The 23,009-nt window shown below is 35.5% G+C and overlaps 1 protein-coding gene across 2 annotated transcripts in view; it reads right to left on the bottom strand.

Annotated features, from left to right (window-relative positions):
- LOC126752652 (protein rolling stone) overlaps nucleotides 1-22,722 on the bottom strand; it is a 35,190-nt gene extending 12,468 nt beyond the window's left edge. Inside the window, exons 1-2 of one of the 2 annotated variants that reach the window (XM_050463605.1) lie at nucleotides 22,414-22,722; nucleotides 22,010-22,232 (exon numbers count right to left, since the gene is read on the bottom strand). The gene's annotated coding sequence lies outside the window, so the exon portion shown is untranslated. The remainder of the gene's footprint in view (nucleotides 1-22,009; nucleotides 22,233-22,413) is intronic. The other variant, XM_050463606.1, reaches the window with a different exon arrangement.
- Nucleotides 22,723-23,009: the final 287 nt, after the last annotated feature.

The raw sequence follows: 23,009 nt of genomic DNA, 5'->3' as shown, positions 1-23,009 counted from the left end.
ATGTGTATATGTACTTGTAGCTTTTTTGAGTGCGTAATCGGAATGTTTAAAGCTCAGCCTTAGTCATGAATGTAGTATTATATACACTTATATATCACTTATACCGAACTTTATATATTTTTATATGTTTTGCTCTGTTTTACCCTCTATTTGTTGTATTCCTATACATCAGAGTCATATCCGACAATAAAGACTTCAATAATTTTTAATCTGCCTTCAACCCACTGTTACAGAGCGATTCTGTAATGTTATACTCGTACAATCACAAATCTCTAAAATGGAGAATGGAAATTAGAGACAATTTTTTCGACTTGAGACGATTTTGCAAAGCAGCTCTTACATTTTATTATTTAGAGATGTATTTACACTTGAATGAAAATAAATATGTCGATAACAAATTTTAAATTTTCTATAACATAGCCAAAAATCATAATTACCAGTAAAAGTAAAATATATGTTGAAATTGATTTATTTTTAACTTTTTCGTGTTTAAGTTGCTTACAAAAAATATAAAAAAACGACAATCGATTAATATCTACAGGTATGATCATCTCTATGCACTATATTTAAAACGGCAAACAAGAGTTCCTATTATTTTTGTGACCTGCTAACTATCATATAAATGCACCCGTTAGTTGAAATTTGGCTAACAAAATGCAAAATTTTTTCTAATTTTAGCCCAAAATGGGAGTGGAAGGTAATAGACTCTGGGTGTGGTTGTTTATTTCAATGTGTGAAGCTTAAGTCCTGCCAAGATTCAATTCTCTGCAATTTCAACATTTCAAATCCGTTTCTAAAGATACTACACCATCATTGAATGATTCATATTTTTCAAAGTGGCTAAATTCAAGGTACTGAAGATTCAACAACTAACAAGGCGCTGGAGCAAAGTGATTTGGCAACAAATGGAAAAAAATCCGCAATAGAATCACGGTTGCAAAAACCTTACTGTTGACAAATATATCGTTCAATCGAAATTAGAGGAAGAAGCAACGAAGATAGAAGAGTATTATTACTGGCGATGAGTCTTGAAACTACGCTTACGACCCGAAAACAGATGATAAATCGAATATCGTAACACAGATGAACCGAAGCCGAAAACCCCACTTCAAAGCAGGTCGAAAATCAAGGTAATGTTGACAGTTTTCTTCGATTATCGAGGTGTGGTACACTCCGAATTCGTTCCGACCTGCCAAACTGTCAACCAAAACACTATTTGAGTGTTATGCGTCGTGTACCGTCGCGGACTGCATTGATTCTTCGTGAGTTTTTCGCCAAAATTTAAACCAATATCGTGCCGCAACCACCGTATTCGCCTGATTTAGCTCCGCGTGAGTTCTGGCTACTCAGCAAACTTAAACCCCCTGCTTCGGGAGAACCATTTTGAGTCAATTGAAGACATTAGACGTGAATCTCACGCGCATTGACTATTCCGGAAATTGAATTCAACTTCTAGAAAAAGCGATGGCACAAGTACATTGAGGCCAAGGGAAATTACTTTGAGGGAGACGACATAGATTTTAAAGAATAAATTAAGAACTTTAAAATTATAAAAAAAAGTCTGACTATTTTTTGCTCATAGTAGTATAGCCAATTAATTGGGATTTTTATTAAAAAATTCAGTGCTCGAACTCAAGCTAGGAGACCATTTATCTGGTTACAAAATTTTTTTATTCCTACATACTTTCGATTGACTCTATACGCTATATATTGGTCAATACATGAGATATTTTGAGTATATGTTTTCTCTACCACATTTTCTCTAGTAGTTACGGGACAAATCCGTTAATTTAGTGTAAACTAACCACCCTAATAAATACATTTCCATACACATGTATATATTTAAATTTCATACACCTGTCTATGATTATTAACATTATAAAATACGCTCAATAAAGTAATTATAAGCATTAAAGTGCAAATAATGCACGCCATTGACTTCGTACTTTGAACCAAAACAAAACCTTAACGGCAAAATATGTGCCGGAAAACGTTATGCGAGTGTATACATCGTTATGTTTATATTAAAATTAGTATGTATTTGTAAATTACTTTATATTTAAAGTGTTTTACATTATTATCTGCATTATTAGTGAAAAATATTCAGTATTAACGAGAATATAATTGTGTGTGTTCATTGACTTTTTTTCAGTTCTATAAATTGTTTTGTTTAAGGGAGGGGTTATATACAGTTAGAATTTTCAAGAAATCAAATTTTTTTATTTTATTTTCTTAATGTACGTATATTTAAGAATACACACAGAAAATGTTATTTTGTTCCGGTGAATATTTTCGAAGTTACACGCAAAGTCGTTTCAGAGTGCTGGGAAGTGCACTCCAAATTTTAAAAGCGTTTTTCTCAAAATGGTGTTTCAAAGTCGGTTACCAACATTACTCGAAAACGGCTCAGCCGAGTAGCCTAAAATTTCAATACGAGCTTCTTAAATATATTTTTAGTAATTAAACGATTTTTATTTTTTTATAAACAATTAGGCCGAAATTTTGGTCAATAATCGATATCTTTTAAACTGCCTTTTGTCAAAAAAATTTATTTTGCTTACCCCTTTCGATTAATTAGTAGATACTTTAACGAAATCCGTTTTTTTTTTTTAATTGCAGAGGATTCAGTTCAGAGATACTTATACATATGTAGTGGTCACCGCAAAACGCCTTTTTTGAGAGGAGCTCCAGAGATCAGCTGTAGTTTTTTTCCAAATAAATATTTTTCTAATACTAAGTCTTTAAAAGATACCATATGTGTACTAATTTTTAAATCAATAAATTTAAAAGTTTTCTCAGAAAAAATTCTGAAAAATTCGCTTTTTTCCGCCTTCTAACTGTATATAACTCCTTAAAAAACAAAGGAACAAACTTTAGAAACAATGGACATTTCCGAAATTCGAATTCTGTGGGAAAAACTAACATTTTCCAACTTATGTCAGCGATGTTAACATACTTATGAACATATTTAAGGCATAAGAAGTCAGTGAAAAATAAAAAAAATAATTTTTTAAATCGGAACAATTCTCACTGAACTTCTAAAAAACACACGCATTATATAGTACCTAATAATACAGAAAAACGTGAGCGCTAATATTTTTATGGTTTAGTAAATAAATATTCTGAGCTTCTAAATTACACTTAATTTTTTATAAAAAATGCCTTTTAAATAATACGTGAAGTCCACAGAGCTTCGCTGCACGCGATACCTTGTACATTAAAGCACCGTGTGAAAATTTTAATAATTAACTTGTCTCATGTTTGAATAAAGTTCCATCAAATTTAAGCTTTCGATGGCAATAACAAAAACCTAGTACAGGTTTTTAGACTGAAGTTTGATTTATCTATTCAGTCTAAAATTATATTCGTGCGGCTTTTATACACTTGCAACAGTTGCTGCAGAGTGTACTAGTTTTGTACACCTAACGGTTGTTTGTATGATCTAAAAGTCGAGTAAAAAATAGTAAGACATTTTTCATAATTTTAAAATTCTTAATATATTCTTCAAAATCTATTTCGTTCCCCTCAAAGTAATACCCATTAGCCCCAATACACTAGTGCCAACGTTTTTTCCAATCCTCGAAACAATTATTAAAGTCAATTTCTGGAATAGCCTTCAATGTGTGTAGCAATTCACGTTTAATATCTTCAATTGACTCAATACTGTTTTCCCGGAGCGCTCGTTTGAGTTTGCTAAATACCCAGAGACATTAAATTTACCTCCAAGACGGTATGAGACGGCTTTATCGTAGCACATATCTCGTAACCCGACCTACTGAATTCGATTACATTTAGTCCGTAGCATTCTTATCATATTCCCATGTCACAGTGCAAAAGTGGGCGAAATCGAAATACATTTTGATGTTTTCACTTTCCAGTACGCAAATCAAGAAGCAATTAATATAACGGGAACAATTTGGACTCTAATTTTGAACGAAAATATCGGTCAAAGTATGGGATGTACAATTGAAATTCTCAATTTTTACTCATAACAGTGTCGCTTTGTGCCTAAAATATGTAAATTTGGGCGAAAACTAGACCTAGCTCCCGCATAACTAATACGAGGGCTGCTATATATATTTCTGGCCTAATAATGAAAATAGGAATATTTATCAGCAAAAATGGTTTTATTGTTTTTCAAAATATTCTCCATCAAGATTTATACACTTTTGCATGCGCTCAAACTAATTTTCGAAGCACTTTTTCCACTCCGATTGAGACACCTCCAAAACATGGTTTTTGAATACTTCAACAGCATCTTCTGGCGACGAAAATCGTTGACCACGCATTATTTTCTTGATGTGTGGGAATAAAAGGAAGTCATTGAGTGCCAAGTCAGGGCTGTACGGCGGATGATCCATCAATTCGACGTTTTGGCCGGTCAAAAAGGTCAACTTAGTGTTGCCTAGGCCAGAAATATATATAGCAGCCTCCGTATCAGTATTTTCGAACATCCGGCGGACTTCACTCCATATTGGCGATTGTGAGGTATCTAAATGAAACCAGAGAAATTTTTTTTTTGGTATGTGGCAAGTTAATAGTACATAATATTGGCAAAAATAGACAAAATCGGGTCGATACTACCTTAAATCCCATATACTAGTTACATATAATGGCTTTCGTTCTTCTAACAAACCGTATGCCGAATATATTGGTCAGTGTATGAGTTTTATAAAGTGTATGAATATATAAAATTGCTTAGATTCCGACCCTCTGGTTGACGTTTTACACCTTAACCCTGGTCGAGATCAACGGTCTGATACACTAAGTCGAGACCAATGGTGCTTGGCTAGGCCAAGTGGTGTTTATATACATTTGTATGGAAATACGTGTTGTATTTACGCTCATATATGTACAATATAGATACATTTTTGAAATTTCTTACCTCTCGATTTGGTTGAAATCAAATTGACTGCCTTGTTCATTTTTCTTAATCTTTAAAACGCTCTAGCGGCTAAAGTATTTGACCTAGATAAACATACAAACCAATTTGGACATGTAACGAACATGAAAACAGATAAATCAACCGTGCGAAGTGATAGAAACATACCAAAGTTCATATATTTTCATACAAAAGCACCATTGGTGCACTAAGGTGTAATATTATAATATCCTTTTTTCGTCCTTTTCGATACGATATCCTTGAATTTTTTTTCTGAATTCTATAGACAATAAAATTCTAGGAAGCTACCTGGAAACGCAAGTCATTTGCTACACTCTAAATATATTTAAATAATATTTAAAACAAAATATGCCTGGCCAGATCCGAGGGTCTCGATGCTTTTAATCCTAAAAGTTGCAAGAATATATAATGTTTAGTTGCACCCGAACATAGATAATAATTCATTTCATGACATCCTGGTAGTCGGAAACTATTATTTTACAGACGTCAACGCGACGCAGTTTCTCCAAAATATATATGTTAGCTAAATGGGGGCTAAGAGAAGAGTTGTTACGATTTTGACAATTTTTGAGATTACCTTACACACCAAATTTCGTTGAAATTAGTAAAGTAGTTCTTGAGATATAGATTTTCACCAAAGAGTGGACGGTGTGATTGTCAAACTTTTACATCAGCTCTCCTAAAGCCCTTCCTTGTCATTCCAGTCGTGAAAATCACAGTGGGATTCGTGGTGAGAGAGAGACTCCGTCGCCTAGTATTGACATTTACCCCGGTGGATAAACGTCTAGCCACAATCTGCATCAAGGCGAAACTCTTCAACATATAGCTGTTTTGTGCTCATGTCTCGATGGAAGAGAAGAACGAATTGACCAAAGATGCCTTCTATGAGCGCTTTGAGCGCACCTATGAGAGCTGCCCCCTCCACGATGTCAAAATCGTGCTTGACGACTTTAACACCAGGGTGGGCAAAGAAGGTATCTTTGGCACAACGGTCGGTAAATTCAGCCTCCACGATAAAACATCCCTAAATGGGTTGAGGCTGATCGACAGCACAGAAAAATTCATCAAGCTACCTGACTGTCTCCAGATCAAAAATCCACCAACCTGATCAATCATGTTGTGAAAGACGGATGACACGTCTACAGTGTTTTAGACGTGCCTACGCTCCGAAGTCCCAACATCGACTCGTACCTCTATCTTGTTGTAGCCAAGATTCGCACCTGCCTCTGTGCAGCAAAAAACACACGTCAACAAACACAAGGAAGATTCGACGTCGAGAAGCTGAATCACAACAGACAGCCGAACGATTTTCTACTCGATCCACACTCCTGCTCTCTGAGAACACTCGTCAACAACTCGGTATAAGTGAACTGAGGGACGGAATTTCAAGCTTCAAACAGCTCCTTACGTAGAGCTGCAACCCAAACCACTCGTTTTCGGAAAATGCAAAAGAACAGCGGGTACGACGAGGAGTGCCATGTCGCAGCGGTGCGAAAACAGACTGCCTATCTCACAACGTTACAATCGATCACAACACGTGCGGATAGCTACCGAGAGTTGAAGAGGGAAGCGGGACGCATTTTCAGATATAAAAAGAAAGAGGCCGAAATGTGTGAGTATGAAGAGCTTGCCAAGCTTGCCGACAAGGGTAATGCTCGAAAATTATACGAAAAAATTCGGCGACTAACAGAAGGTTTCCAGACCGGAGCATACGCTTGTAGAACCTCTAGAGACGATCTAGTGAATGATGCCCAGAGCATACTAAAATTATGGAGGGAATACTTCTTCAGTCTGCTGAATGGCAGTGAAAGTAGAACACCAGGAGATTGTGAACCCGATTGCCCAATCGATGACAATGGAGCAGACATTCCATGGCCCGATCATCAGGACGTTCGATTACCAATTACCCGTCTAAAGAACAACTAAGCGACGGATGCCGATGGATTGTCAGCCGGGGAAGAACTGATAAGGAACATGCATCATAAGGTTCTATATCGAGCGTATTTTGTGAGAGCTTAAAGTCCACCGTCAACAAACTGATTGGATCTTATAAGGCCTGGAAAATAAACAACTGACCAGATATTCACCATGACCCAAATCTTGGAAAAAACCCGTGAAAACTAGGATCGACACACACTACCTCCTTGTCAAATTCAAAGTTGTTTTGGACAGAACGAAAAGGTGCTGCCTTTGTGGCAATACGTCTGAATTTGGTAGAAGGTCGAGAAGGAGCTCTCCGAGCTGTTCGATACCAAACGAGGTTTTAGACAACGCGACTTCTTTTCGTGTGGCTTCTTCAATCTGTTGTTGAACAAAATAATTCGATCTGCAGACCTTAATCGAGGAGGTACAACCTTCTATAAGAGTTTACAGCGGATATTGATATCATTGGCCTCAACATCCGCTCGGTTAGTTCTACTTTCTTCAGACTGAATGATTAATGCGGTGAATAACGCATTCGATTAAACGATGAGCTGTACGAGTTATACGACGACATTGACATAGTTCAGCGAATTAAGAGACAGTGGATACACTGGCCAGGCATTGTCGTCCGTATGGATAAAAACTCTGAAAGTATTCGACGCTATACCCGCCGGGATAAGCAGAGGAAGAGGAAGACCATCACTCCGTTGAAAAGATCAGGTGGAGAATGACTTGGCTAGACTTGAAATTGCCAATTGGCGATGGGATCAAAATTTCCTTTTATTTCTAATCCAGAAGTATAAAAGGCAACCTACGTACCGCATCTAGGGTCAATGTGCAAGAAATCTTAATAAAATACAAAAAGTTTATATAGTTTTTAAGTTCAATTTCAGGTTTTGCCATCATCTGAAGGTGTTTCCCAGGGTTTGATCCATGCAAGTAGAGTGAGTATAAAATTTTCGGTTATACCCGATCTTAGCCTATCCTTACCTATTAGTATCAAGTTTTTCATAGTGGAAAATAATAAAAATAAATAAAAATGTCTAATAAAAAATTTAAAAATCGAATACATAATTAAACATAAAGAAAGATACACTCATGTATATGACTTGTCAACAAAAAAAGCTGCATACAAAAACAACTACATGTGAGTATATATGGGCATTCACATTAAAAACTTTAGACCAGTCATTGACAGCTCCAAGAGTCTAAAAAGCCTACACTTCAAACCACACTAAATACATACATGTACATATAGTTATAAGTGGTTAACATGTTTTATGTGAAACTGCCGAACTGACCTTGAACTTGGAAGCACGCAGTACTTAAATCAAGTGAATCAAACAAAAGCAGTACTTAACAGAGTAAAGAAAAATAGCAGACACAACAAAGAAAACAAGTAACATACAGAGGTATTTAACCTACTTGGAGGACCAAGTTAGCATACAGAATAGCGATGCGTGCGTAGACTCTAAATGGAACTAAACAGAAATATTTTGGAACGTACCATACTTATATTGAGATATAGGACTCATAGTACATATGTATATGTTATATATGTGACCTGGTCTACGGAAAGGGGGCTTAGGTGTCAAAAAATCAATTTTCACTTTTTAGTTGATTCGAACGAGTTGTTTATTTTTAACAGCTGTTTCCCAGAAAACTAGTTTTCGCACGTTAGCTCCCTTTTCGTAGACCAGGTCACATATAATGTAGTAGCTTGGTCTTATTGATTTCTGTAAACAATTCCAATAGCTTGTGTCAAATTGTGTATATTTTATAAGAAATCTTCTAAATGTTTTTCCACATAATTATTAGTAATTTGAGGAATTTCACTTTTTACTTATGTACAACGATTCTTTTATCTCTCCGAAAAGACGTCGGACTTAGTGTCACTGACGCATGGAATATGATAATTGCTATGACGACGACAATAATACGCGAAATCAATTTAAATGCACAACAGCAGGTTATTTGATAGACAGTTATTGGAAGTAGTAATTTTCAATTCTATGATACCAATTGAACCTATGTACTTACATCTTATTGATCTAAGCACTCGGTCAGATGTACTTAAGTGCATAAATAGGCAGTTCACTGGTTAGGCATATTCTGATCATTGACCAGATGGATATGAGGAAGAAATATTTTTTATTGGCTTCTTGTTAAATTAACACTCTGTCAAAAGTAATTGCCCTCGTCAGACAGTGGAAAACTTCCGGAAAACAATTCGTTTTTCTCAAATATCGGAGAGTGATTGGAAAAACCCATAGAAGATTTTCTTTTAAGATAACAAACATGCTGTCAGAAACAAGATTGATACCGTTTTGGTCTCCGATACACACTCCTCAAGACCTCAAAGATATACATAGATTAGATGAAAGAGTGTTTGCGAAGAAATCAACGCAAGCGTCGTGCAACTCAAACTTACCCAGTCGGCGAGAATATAGTATATGGTATTTCATGGTGCTTGTCAAAGATACACTATCTGGAAATCAGTTCTATCACATCGACAAAATACTTCAATGACCATCTCCGTGAAACTAAGATATCCATCAACAAGTTCGACATTTCGAGATCTGCGTAAGTTATCTTCTTAGGACAGTTTGAACACTATACAAGTACATATAGTATTTTGATTTTCACACATCTCTAAAGCTTAAGCTGAATAAAAGAGGTCTAAACCTTAAAACAATTAAAGAAATGTTGAATCTATCATCATTCAAAGGCCTAAACCCTTTCTATTTCTTCGTTAGCATAGTTTTTTTCACCATTATAGGAAAGTAAGCTGGAAAGTCCCAATGAAGTGCCGGGCTTTATACATTATAAGGGCAATTGTGGGTTCATAGACATAATCCCACACTATAATAGATAACAGTGAAACTTGCATTTCCCTTTTTTTTTGTTAAATGATGAAAATTTGCGAATTTCAAGCTATGTAAGTTAGTGAGACGGAGATTCATACATTCGATATATGTATAGAAGCTGAGATTAGTACTACAAGGTGCTTTCCAATGTAAATAGGACCCCCCCTAGTGGCGCCATCTATATGTCGACTACTGCGTTAGAGTCTGCTATCTTTATCGGTTGTCCAGTTTCATGACATTTCATTGATTGGAAGTACCAGTTGTTTGTTTTAAGTGCGAGTATGTTTGTGTTATCGAGCCAACATTAAATTTTGTTTTCAAATTGGTAAAACTTTTACCGAAACGTTTCAATTGATGAAACAAGTTTATGGCGATAATTGCCTATCACGTAGGCGAATGCACGAGTGGTTTCAACGTTTTCAAAGTGGTCGTGAGGACATAAATGACGATCAACATGTGGGCCAATCGAAATCCGTGATTACCGGAAATTCCATCGAAACTGTGCGTGAATTCATCAAAAATCAACCGAAATCATCATTTAAATTCATGGAAATGGAATTAAACATCTGAAAAACATCGATTTATCACATTTTGGCCAAACATTTGGGCTTACGAAAAGTGTGTGCACAGTTTGTTCCGCACAAATTGACTGACGATCAAAAATTGCTCAGAATCCATCTCATCGATCGACGCTTGTGACCAATTATTTGATCGAAAATCACATTTTAACCATTAACCACCCGTATTCACCTGATATGACACCGTGCGACTTCTTCCTTTTCGGAAGAATGCATTTGTCCATGAAAAGAAAGCGTTATGCAGACGTAGAGGCCATTCAAAAAGCTTGCCCCGGCATACTGGGGGCCATACCGGCCAACGAGCTAAAACACGCGTTCGACATGCTTTTAGACCGTGCAAAAAGCTGTATTGAAGCAGAAGAAGACTATTTTGAATAAAATAAATTGATTTTGCCGAAAAAACCATTTGTTCTGTTTTTTTAAGTCCTGTTTACTTTGAAACGCACCTTTTATTCGTTTTTTTAGTTATAAAGGTTATTGAACTTATTGGCTCAAGAGGAATGCGTATGTACCTTTTAACATTTGATATAAATGTAAGATATAATTGAAGCTTAATATTTTATAGATCTGTTCTTTTCAGACACAATTATCTCATCTCTAAAAACTTGTTTAATAATATCACTGACTGTAATTTAAAACATTGTGGTTAAAAATGTGCACAATACTCACACACACATATCAAATAAAGCGTTGATAATTCTCCGCTGCAGCACTTGTCTTATAATCTTCATTATCATCACGTTATGTTTGTATAGTAATTATAGGTTTCAGTAATTTTTTCAAAATTCGTGTTTCTCTCTGATAGTAGTGTGTAGAGTAACAAATAAAAAAATATGCATTTCAAATCACCTTCATTATACCCACGTGTGACTAAATATTATATATACATATATTTTAAAATTTTTATTTAGAAGAAGCTTATGTATATTTTGCAATTGAGAAGTAGATATGTATATGTACTATGATATTTGATATATCGATCTAAAAAGATTGCACGCGTTCTACGATCTATCGAACGATTATAGCATATAAGTAGCTGCCAAACAAATGATTCGATTCCGATCAAGTTCTTGCATTTTTTATTTGCAAAGGATATTATATTCAGTTCATTGCAACCACTAAAATTGTTTATTTTCTTTTTGTGTTCATATATTAATTTAATATGTATAAACTTTCATACAGTGGGGTTCATTAAAATATTGCCAAAAACCAATTTTTTTAGGTGATCGTACCAGATGTGCCCCTTAAGTCCCTTAAGTTCCAAGCTGACCTCTTCCAAGATCTTTACCCCATTATTTAGCGAAGCACCCAGAATACTGCAAATCAACTAACTTTAACTCTAATTCGGGCAAAAAGCATTTATGTTAATGAAAAAAAGAGTGTAAACATATATGATAGAGATATAGAACGTATCATAATGTTACTCTGTAGCAAAAACAGATCAATACTTAGTACCTCCTTCAAATAATAATAAATGATCATAAGTTTCGGTTGCAGCTGCTTTTTTAGAATTCTAAGAATAGTAGCACTTTAACCCATAAAACTTCGCCAGTCCGCCACCTGATTAATACCTATAATTTACATAAAGGGTTTTTCAATAGGGGCTCTACAAAAGTAGCAAACAACGTCATATTTTTCCCTCTCTTTTGACATTTCTCTTCAGTAAGGTTTACCATTTCATCATGAGTTGAAATTACTAAAATTTACTACCAAAATTCGGAGTCAGTGGCTTTAACTTTAAGAGCGCTACTTTAATGGTCGTCACAATTCATATCAGATCAACAATTGAGCGTCCAGTAGAAAAATTTTAATCCACAGGATCAAATTATTTCCGTGCAGTGAGACAAAGAAGTGCCAGTAGTGTCGAGAATATTGCTGCTGTTATGCAGCAACATGAAAAAGATCCGGATTTTTATTGAAAAATCATCTTCAGCGATCAGGCTCATATCTGGCTGATCGTCAACAAACAAAATATGCGTTATTGGTCAGGCAGCAGTCAACACGTAGTCCATGAGTCACCATTGCATCCCCAAAAAATTACAGTTAAGCATCGGTGGCGTCATTGGTCCGTACTTCTTCCATAATGATAAAGACCGGTACGTTACTGTGAATGGGAATCGCTTACGAAAGGTGAGTGCACGGTTTGTTCCGCACAAATTGACTGACAATAAAAAATTACTCACAATCCAACATTCAAAGGACATCATTAAAGAGGTCAAAAAGGACAAAAACTTCCTTTGCAATATTGTGACTGGTAACGAAACGTGGTGTTTCCAATTTGATTCCGAAACGAAACGACAGAGTTTGAATGGAAGGCACCGGACGAGCTGAAAACCCAAAAAATCGCGCATAGAGAAGTTTACAAACGCCAACAATGCTGATTTGTTTTTATGATTCCAAGGATTGTCCACAAGGAATTTGTTCCACCCGGCCAAAATGTTAATGCGGTATTTTACCGTGGAGTTTTGAAGCGTTTGGTGCGCCGTATTCGATAATGCGCCGTCCGATCGATTGACGTTTGTGACCGATTATTTGACCAAAAATTACATTTTAACCATTAACCACTCCCTGTATTCACCTGATATGGCACCATCAAAAGGCTTGCACCGGCATACTGGCGGCCATACCGGACAACGAACTAAAACTCATTCGAGATGCTTTTGGACCGTGCAAAAAGCTGTATTGAAGAAGAAGGAGACTATTTTGAATAAAATAAATTGATTTTGCCAAAAAAAAACCATTTGTTCTGTTTTTTTTTAAGTCCTGTTTACTTTGGGACGCTCCTTGTATGTATGGGTTTATTTATATTAACATATTTTTTTTTAATTTTGATTTATCTAATGGAAAGTCAACAAATTTAATGGGGTTTAAATCGTAAGCACATAAAAATTTTTAACGCTGCCCGAACTTTCTAAAACTTGTTTAGCCTTTATAACTTTACAAATTATTCCGTAACAAAATGCCTGAAAATTTTTAAATTAAAAAATTATTATTTTTTTTAGTTATATAATATACATACATATGTTCATTATTCTTAATGATTACTTATTATTGTGTGAACGTAAATACATATGTATGTATGTGTATACGTCTTTATGAGTAGAACAAGCCAAACCTTTGCATGCGTCATATGATAGCAAAACATCTGTTTAATAATTAATTTTATCCAATCCGTCATGATTTTTATTTGCGTATGTAATTACCAACTGTATTTTTTGCTACCTCCCAAATTCGTAGTCATACTCGAATCAGAAACTTGTTTGTAGTGTTCAAAAATTTTTTAAGAATCTCTTATTTCAACATGATTCATTTTCTGGATATTTTTAAGTGTTATTGTAATTAAGTAAAACATTTTCTTATAATTTTTTTCAAACTTGTCGAATATTTCGCCAAAACTGAATGAAGGAATAGTGTGTTAGAACTAGTATAAAAATAAAAAAAAATAAATGCATTTCAAAACTTTTGTTAATATTTTTGAATTTGATAGACAGTTTTTCACTTTAATCAATCGATTTAAAATTTTTATGCCGATTCGGGAACTAACTTCTTGGCACACCTCCCCAGCTTAGAAACCCTTAAAATCATCATAGCATATTTCACAGAAATGTCAGTATCAATACTTCTTTTACATTACCATATAATATACAGTTCTTCAACTGTTTTATCAAACTAGTTGTTCGTGTTGGAATCTACAAAGTCATTTGTCTTCTTGTCTGCCTTTTTGAAAGTGTTTTTGACCTTGCAATACCACAAACGGCGTATGCCAAGGTTTGGAGAGTTTTGGAACAATCTTTATATACATATAAAAAGTATGTGTCACGTTGTTTGTCCGCAATGGACTCTTAAAATACTAAACCGATTTTAGTAAAATTTAGCACACTGTGTCCAGTTCGAACCAACTTAAAAGATAGTATAGTTAAAACAATTCATAAATAAAGAATACAGTAAAAGCTCTCTTAAATGGACGTCCATTAACCATAGACATTGTTGATGTGTATTAAGTACAATCTATAAAGCGGACAACTCTATTAACTGGTCAGAAATGTTGGTAACCAGACATTGAGAATGCAGCCTTAAATTCATTATTATTTTCAAAATATTATATACATACATATGTACATATGTATATTAAGTGTGAGTTTTTTTGAGGAAATGTATAGTATATGTACATAAATCTCTGACACTCTGACATGAACAAATACATACGTAAACAAATCTAAATACAATCAAATTGGAAAATTTATTAAATATCTTATTCATAAGCTGATTATCAGCTAACAACGTATAAATATTTGAATAAGAATATCATAATATCAAAAAGAAATACATATAACAAAAACAACGTGAGTACAAGTACGTACAACAACAGAGTAATTAGAGTAAAGGTCGGTTTATAAATCGGATTTATTTACTTATATGTATGGATATCCACAAATAAATAAACAAACGTTCTTTGTGAGAACTTGTAAATGAAATAATGACTGTACGTTGTCAGTAAGGCAATTTTCTTAAATAAATGGGTTTAAAGAATGTCTCATATTATATCCATATTTTTGACTTCACAAAAGGTTTTTTGGACATTAACCCAAAAATTGGATGTTTGTAAACCATAAAACAAATAGGGATATACTTATATTAAATATACATATACATAAGTACATACATCAAAATCTGAGGATAATAAGACGAATTAATTTCATTCAAGGCGTAAGAAAGTAACAAAACAAGTAAGGAAGAGCTAAGTTCGGGTATAATCGAATATTTCCTACTCTTGCAACTTGCAAGGGAAGTACCTTCAAATATATAAGGCACGTTAGTTATATAGGGTCTAGGGCGAGTTTTCAATTGAATTTATTTAATCTAAGCACAAAGATACACCGTTATAAGAAATACACGCTCTCTCAATTTTATTAAGATAACTCACATATTGGTCGATATAAATATGCGGTATAAAGTCACCCGGAAATTCGAAGAACATGTATAAAGATTTATACTTGTATATATTGGGAAGTAGGCGTGGTTATAACCCTCCCAGTTGGATACAAAACTAATCAAATATTATTGATTTTTTTGAATACAGCACTTTTTCGAATGTTTCCCTTCGTTTTTTTTTTCCTTTTTGCAATTTAAGATATAAGTTTTATTGGACAGTAACGTGGAAGCTAAGAACTTATAGTTTTTATTAGACGATATACCTCTGTGATGAAAATGAAAAGTGAATTTTTAATTTATACTTCGCGTGTTTTTTGAATCCGTAAATTTTTTCTGTAAGTTGGTAGTACTGTTAGCGACATCTATGCTAAATTTCACGCCAAAATATTCATTAGTATTTGAGAAACGCCAACAAACTGATTGGACCTTATCAATGTGGCTTTAGACCTGGCAAATCAATAACCGACCAGATATTCACCATGCGCCAAATCTTGGAAAAGACGAGTGAAAGGAGAATCGACACACACCACCTCTTCGTCGATTTCAAGCTGCTTTCGACAGCACGGAAAGGAGCTGCCTTTATGCATGTCTGAGCCTTGGCACTCACGTCACTGTTGACAGTCATAACTTTGAAGTTGTAGATAATTTCGTCTATCTTGGAACCAGCGTAAACACCACCAACAATGTCAGCCTAGAAATCCAACGCAGAATAACTCTTGCCAACAGGTGTTACTTCGGACTGAGTAGGCAATTGAGAAGCAAAGTCCTCTCTCGACAAACAAAAACCAAACTCTATAAGTCACTCATAATTCCCGTCCTGCTATATGGTGCAGAGTCTTGGACGATGTCAACAACGGATGAGTCGACGTTGCGAGTTTTCGAGAGAAAAGTTCTGCGAAAGATTTATGGTCCTTTGCGCGTTAGCCACGGCGAATATCGCATTCGATGGAACGATGAGCTGTACGAGATATACGACGACATCGACATAGTTCAGCGAATTAAAAGACAGCGGCTACGCTGGCTAGGTCATGTTGTCCGGATGGACGAAAACACTCCAGCTCTGAAAGTATTCGACGCAGTACCCGCCGGGGGAAGCAGAGGAAGAGGACTGGACCAAGTTGAGAAGGACCTGGCTTCGCTTGGAATATCCAATTGGCGCTACAATGTTGCTAGCGAAAAGAAGAAACGACTGGCGCGCTGTTGTTAACTCGGCTATAATCGCATAAGCGGTGTCTACGCCAATTAAGAAGAAGAAGATTTGAGAAACGCGTCGTTCTGTGAGGCTCTAAAAGGAAATTCTTCGATTTTTACTATGTCTGAATTTATTGAACAAAGGAGTGCGATAATGCACCATTTCATACTTCATTGGTTATTCGTGATCATTTCGCCACATTTTCAACTAATATCGTGCCGCAACCACCGCATTCGCCTGATTTACCTTCGTGTAACTTCTGCCTATTCAACAAATTCACATGACCACTCCGAGGACACCGTTTTGACTCAAATGGGGATATAAAAGCTGAATCGAAGAAGGCTTGATTTCCAGTCATCATTCGTTGGCATAAGCATATTCCAGCGGGAGGGGATTACTTTAAAAGAGATGAAATGGACAAAATTCACCTGCTTACAGCAGTAATCATTTCAGTAGTACATTACAAATTTTCGCCAAGCAATAAACACTTTCTAAGATATGTAATAAAACGTAAATTTTTCTAACTGTCAGGGTTTCTATCTCCGTTACTGTGTGTAGGAATTTGTCTTTATCGAAAATCCGAAAACTAGTTTGTATTAATTTGAATTGCATTTATTTATGAAAACCATTCTTAAATGTGTATTGCTTTACTGTGAACATGATGAGTAAATACAAGGAACGTGTTTTTTGCAGACTTTTGGCTATTAAGCTATGCACTTTTATATGTTTATTTACTATATGCTTGTCATTGTCACTTATATTTTCACAGTGCATTTTCTGAATGTTTCCATTCACATACAAAACTCGAAAGCTAAAAGAAAAATCGGATTTTGGCCCACAGCAGTGATTAGCTTGCTTTTAAACGGTCAAAATACGAAAAAACAACTGCGAAAATTTTTTTAATTTACTTTATCTTGTTTTTACTAAAATTTGTATGGTATGTTAACCGCTTGAAGCTTCAAACAACAACAACTAACATTGTGGTAACTTTTTATAACTAAAACTTGTATAGCACATACAAACATATTTGTAGGAATGAAAGATCTAAAAAGTGCTGAGGTGTAAAGGTTACGTTAAAGAGTAATGTACAGTAATAACTGAGCATTATTGTATGATTTGCAGAGGTATTAAATAAATTGCACAATAATTGCGATAACATTTTCCTCAGCAAGTGGTATTGAGGCTAAGACCAACATTTTTAAATTGCTTATAAAGACATACCATACATATGAACGTACATAACTTACAATTGCTAGCATCCCGTTTAAATCAGTATTATTTTTATAATAAATTAGCTCAATAAACGGTTTTAAGTAGATGTCGTAAATACAGTTTCAATAACTAAAATTTTGTCTTTGCGGTTCATCACTATAACTAAAGAAAATTAATTGTTTTTTGATACATTAAAATCATATTTGGATGTAAAATGTAAACTAAGGAATGATATGGAACCTAGCCTATTTTAATTACCAGTATTAGGTTGTCAAATATTTCTTGTCTTTTAAATTTCGCGGCTATGTATAAAGCGCTACAAAATCTGGCATATTTGAAAGGTCTTAACATAACCTACAAAACGACGGTATGCACGATTAGTTTGGATATTGCGTTCAACAGTTATAGACGTGTAAACATGGAGTTCACTAACGCCGAAATTCGCGCTATTTTAAAGTTTTCCTTCGTTAAAGGCAAATCCGCTAGAGAAACGTTCCGTGAGATTAATGGAGTTTTGGGGGATGGTACTCTGTCACTTCGAACTGCGGAGGAATGGTTTCGACGATTCAGAGCGGGTGAAAACGACACCATGGATAAGCCAGCCGGCGGAAGACATGTGACGACGAATACCGATCAAATCATGGAAAACATCGAGTTAGACCGACATGTGGCATCTCGTGACATCGCCCAGAAGATGGGAGTTAGTCACCAAACCATTTTAAACCATCTGCAGAAGGCTGGATACACAAAACAGCTTGATGTTTGGGCGCCGCAGGATTTGACGCAAAAAAACCTTTTGGACCGAATCAACCCCTGCGATATGCTGCTGAAACGGAATGAACTCGACACATTTTTGAAGAGAATGGTGACAGGCGACGAAAAATGGATCACATACGACAATATCAAGCGAAAACGGTCGTGGTCGAAGGCCGGTGAATCCCCCAAACAGTGACCAAGCCGGGATTGATGGCCAGGAAGGTTTTGCTGTGTGTTTGAAGGGATTGGAAGGGAATCATCCACTATGAGCTGCTCCCATATGGTCAGACGCTTAATTCTACCATCTACTGCGAACAACTGGACCGCTTGGAACAACGGGAAGGGTGTTGTGTTCCACCAGGACAACGCCAGTCCACACACTTCGTTGATGACTCGTCAGAAGTTACGGGAGCTCGAATGGGAGTTTTTATTACATCCACCATATAGCACGGACATAGCGCTAAGTGATTACCACCTGTTCCTGTCCATGGCGAACGCCCTTGTTGGTGTAAAGTTGAACGCAAAAGAGGCTTGTGAAAAATGGCTATCCGAGTTCCTCGCATATAAGGAGGGGGGCTTCTACGAGGGGGTATTATGAAGTTGCCGTCTAGATGGAAACAGATTATCGAACGAAATGGCGCATATTTGAACTAAATCCGATCACTGTAACACTTTTTATAAAGCATTGAAAAAGCGGAAGGGAGATCTTTGACAATCTTATATTTATAGAAAACAAGCAAGCCATGTTTCCGTTGAAAATTTAATTTAAATCCATTTAATTACAGTTGCTATAAAAAATAATAACGTCAGTAATTCTAATAAGCATACATATATAAAAGAGCTAGATAATGATATTTCAATCACAAGTCATTGACGAATATAAGAAATATTTTGCGTATTACAGTCAGATGATAAGCAAATTGAAGAGAAATTGTTATATGTATAACTCAACGGAAATTTGCTGAAATCCATCAAACTTTTTCATAAGTTATGTACAGCGATTTCGAGTAAGGACAGCTCATGCAGCATTAAACTGGCTTCCACAATTCAGAAACCCAGAGATGCCGTTGGCCATCTTGAAAATGCAGATGCTATGTATAATTAATTTGGAATGCAGACATTGCCGAAAAATGTCAGCAAGAATACCTAAATTTGAAACGTATAATGCACGGAGTGGAGATGAACAAACGTCCAATGAGAGAAGAAATAGCTGCAGAAAGCCTAGTCACAAAGATATATTGAACATAGCAGAACAGTTTAAAGTTGGTGCATCGAATATTGGCTAGCGAAGATGGGCAAAGCTTTTATGATTGTTAGGTATGTAGGTAAGAATTCCTGAAGTTCTGTTCAAGTGGAGGCCTCATGAGAATCATGAAAACCTTAGACAAATTAGGAGAGCAATATGTTTTGGCAATCGCGGACTACTTTCACACTCGGCCACGGTATACCCGATTCCTAATAAAAAGGCGGAAACAGTAATAGACGTATTGAAGAACACTTGCGTAATGAGTTACGATGTGCCACTAGAATTACATTCTGACCAGAATGTTCAAATGGCAATGTTTTGGTAACGATCTATGATGTAACGATAACCAGCAGACATATGTATTTTATGTAAAGGCTAACGCCTTTTAGAATAACCTTTGTAGGGAGGTGGGCAGACATAACTGTATATGGAAATGCCTGAAGAAAACGACTTATATTTACATAGATAGTAATTTCCGAGATACTACAAAAAACTTAGTCAAGTAAATAGTAAATTATTTATAATATCTTTATTTATGGCTTATATGACATATATATTTTGTAGGCGTCAGTTGGCCGATTTTGCCCATCTTCGTAAATGGAGCATTGACCAAGTTTTCATGAATCTAGTTACAGCTTGCACGGAATAAAAAACGGACAGACAGACATTCGGAATATCAATTAATATAACCCTATATCTGACTTTTAGTTTTAGGACTTACAAACAACCGTTCATGTGTTTACTCTCATAGTAGAGAGTATAAAAAAAGAATATCAATTAAAGACTTTTATCTTAAATTCAGTTTTGAAAGTAGAGGTACTACTACAGAACAACGTTTATTCACTTAAAAAAATTTTACGCATGTTTAACCTACAGGGACGCACAATGTTCGCATTAAAGGACTCACAGCATGTTAGAGGTGAGTATTCTCCTGAGAAAAAATGTTGGACTTCAACTGATTTGATTTGCTCTTTAGATCAGAGCGCTGCAAAACAGTGATGATTCACATTTTCAGCTTAACGGGTAAGTATATAATACGTAATCAAAGTTCTTGTGTATTTTATTTGGAACGCTTACAATTCTGAAGAAAAAATTTGTAAGACGTGGTTCACACATCGAAAGCTTTTTTGTTGCATACTTTTTATACCGTAAACAGGGCCAAGAAGTTTGTAATACCCAGAAAAAAAGCCGGATATACATATGTACATATAATTCCAATTTCTGTATATACGCGAACTAGTCCCTCAGTGTAGAGATATCGACTTAAAATTTCGTTCACTTCTTTTTCTCCCCAAGAAACTTCCCATTCCTTAGAACCGACATACAAACTGACCGATCAAAATTTCTTCCTTAATCTGTTGTATGAAGAGGATTATAGCATCTCAAATTAACATTATTAATTTTTAAAATAAAGACGCAGACAACGTTAATGACAATGGTGAGCCAAACATACAAACGATTTATGAACTTTTGGATCCATAAGTCAACATCAACCGTATCCGTGCAGAATGGTTGCAGCAGACAACAAGCATTAAACTGTAAAACCATTAGTTCATCGATACAAACTTTAGGGTTTAACCATGTTACCAAATATTCGCTCATCAAAGTATTCATTGTTTCAACGATTTTTAAGACAATTATATTTCCGCAACGTTGGATGCTAACATGAGCTTGCTTTTGTTTTTAGTTTTTTTTTGGGTTAAAAAATAATCGGTTTTCCCAGAATTACTTGAAAACGATTCAATTATATACGGCACTATGCTATGTTGTAGCCAGGCCATAAAGCCATAAAGATATTGTGGAAGAAAACAACACTTCGGCTTATGTATACGAATATCGGTAATTTAAATCATTAATTCCACATTTGATCACTCCGTGGTAATCAATTTTGGCGGAGACTTCCCACAAGTTCAAAAAGAAACTTAGTTGACTTTGGTGGTGGTCGAACTTAAAGCGAAAGAGATAATCGATTTTTCTAGATTCACAAATTCACCGACAGCTTTCACTTTCAATAAACAACAATACTGAACATAGTGTTATCACACTATATATAACTTAAAACAGATACTACTGAAATCACTAACTTTTATGTAATAAATAACAGGAAATGGCTAAGATCTTCGAAGCAGAATTTTTAAGCTTGTTTGGGTTATTTGATTTTTTGTGAATCTTTTTAGTTTTTTATCTTCTGCTGCGTATAAAAATCTTGAAAAATACAAAAAATACAGAGTCATAAAACATAATACGTATGCACGTAATGCTTATTGTCCCACGAACGGTTGAAAACACATTCGCAGACAGAAACAAAACAAAAACGAAATAAAATCAACACACAAAGCTAAGCAAGTAAAGCCAGATAAAAAGCATAAAACACTGCCAAACACAAATTGGGTCAATTACCTTGCAATATCACCACACGGCTAACAGGCGTAGAAGTATCGTTGTTGTTCTTGTTGTTGTTGTTGTTGACACAGAGGCAAGCTTGTGGTTTATGGTTGTGCCAAATGTTTCTACGCTTCGAGCCAAAATGTTGCGCATGCGTTTACGATTTCATTGCACTAACACAGCAACAACACGTGTATACACAAACAGCTTTGCCGCAATATGCAAAGTAATTGAACAGCTTAACGGTAAGAATTAAATTTTGTGATTGCGGTAAAGACAACAAAAACTATTTAACTTGCCGTGCACGCAACTTGCGAATCCACACAGGCATATAAATATATGTACATATGTATATGTATACGGATATCTACATATAAATATACAAAAAAAAAAATCGAATAAAACAAAATCAAATTTACACAGCACCGAAGTTCTGACAACAACACTATAAACAGAACGCAATTTTCTTTAAAAATATAATTGCACTTTTATTATCTGCAATACCAGGAACACTTGTTGCGCGTCGCTATAAATAAGCCTCCAATAATTAGTCACTTTTCCGGGTAATTTTCGGGGTTCTTGGCGGAAATACACGGTCCGTATAGTACCAAAATAAGCTAGCAACAACAAAATATTATTTTCGTATTTATTGTTAATGCGCAACCGCACATTCACAGCAACGAACCGCTCGACGACGCTGTGTAGCTCCAACTGATCCAACAAACGAAGGCCAAGCGCAATTCAGCGCTCCCACAAAGCTATCATACACATACACATGCGCACACCAACAATGTGCAACTAAGTAAACCTTTAATAAAAGCATGCCCCCAAAATGTAGTCGATCAACGGTTAGACGATAAAAAAATAAAGAGCGCGCTGATGCTGAGTTCTGCGCTCTGCTTTGATCTGCTCTGATTGGGTAACAGTCTTTGAGTGAGCTTTTTGTTAAAATGGATACAAGCGGTTTCTAGTTCAGTGAGCAGCTTAAAAGTGTCCACCGTTATAAACCAGACCA

Source organism: Bactrocera neohumeralis, chromosome 3, assembly GCF_024586455.1.
Source record: "Bactrocera neohumeralis isolate Rockhampton chromosome 3, APGP_CSIRO_Bneo_wtdbg2-racon-allhic-juicebox.fasta_v2, whole genome shotgun sequence".
Taxonomy (NCBI): Eukaryota; Metazoa; Arthropoda; class Insecta; order Diptera; family Tephritidae; genus Bactrocera; species Bactrocera neohumeralis.
This window is presented reverse-complemented; position numbering and strand designations above follow the sequence as displayed.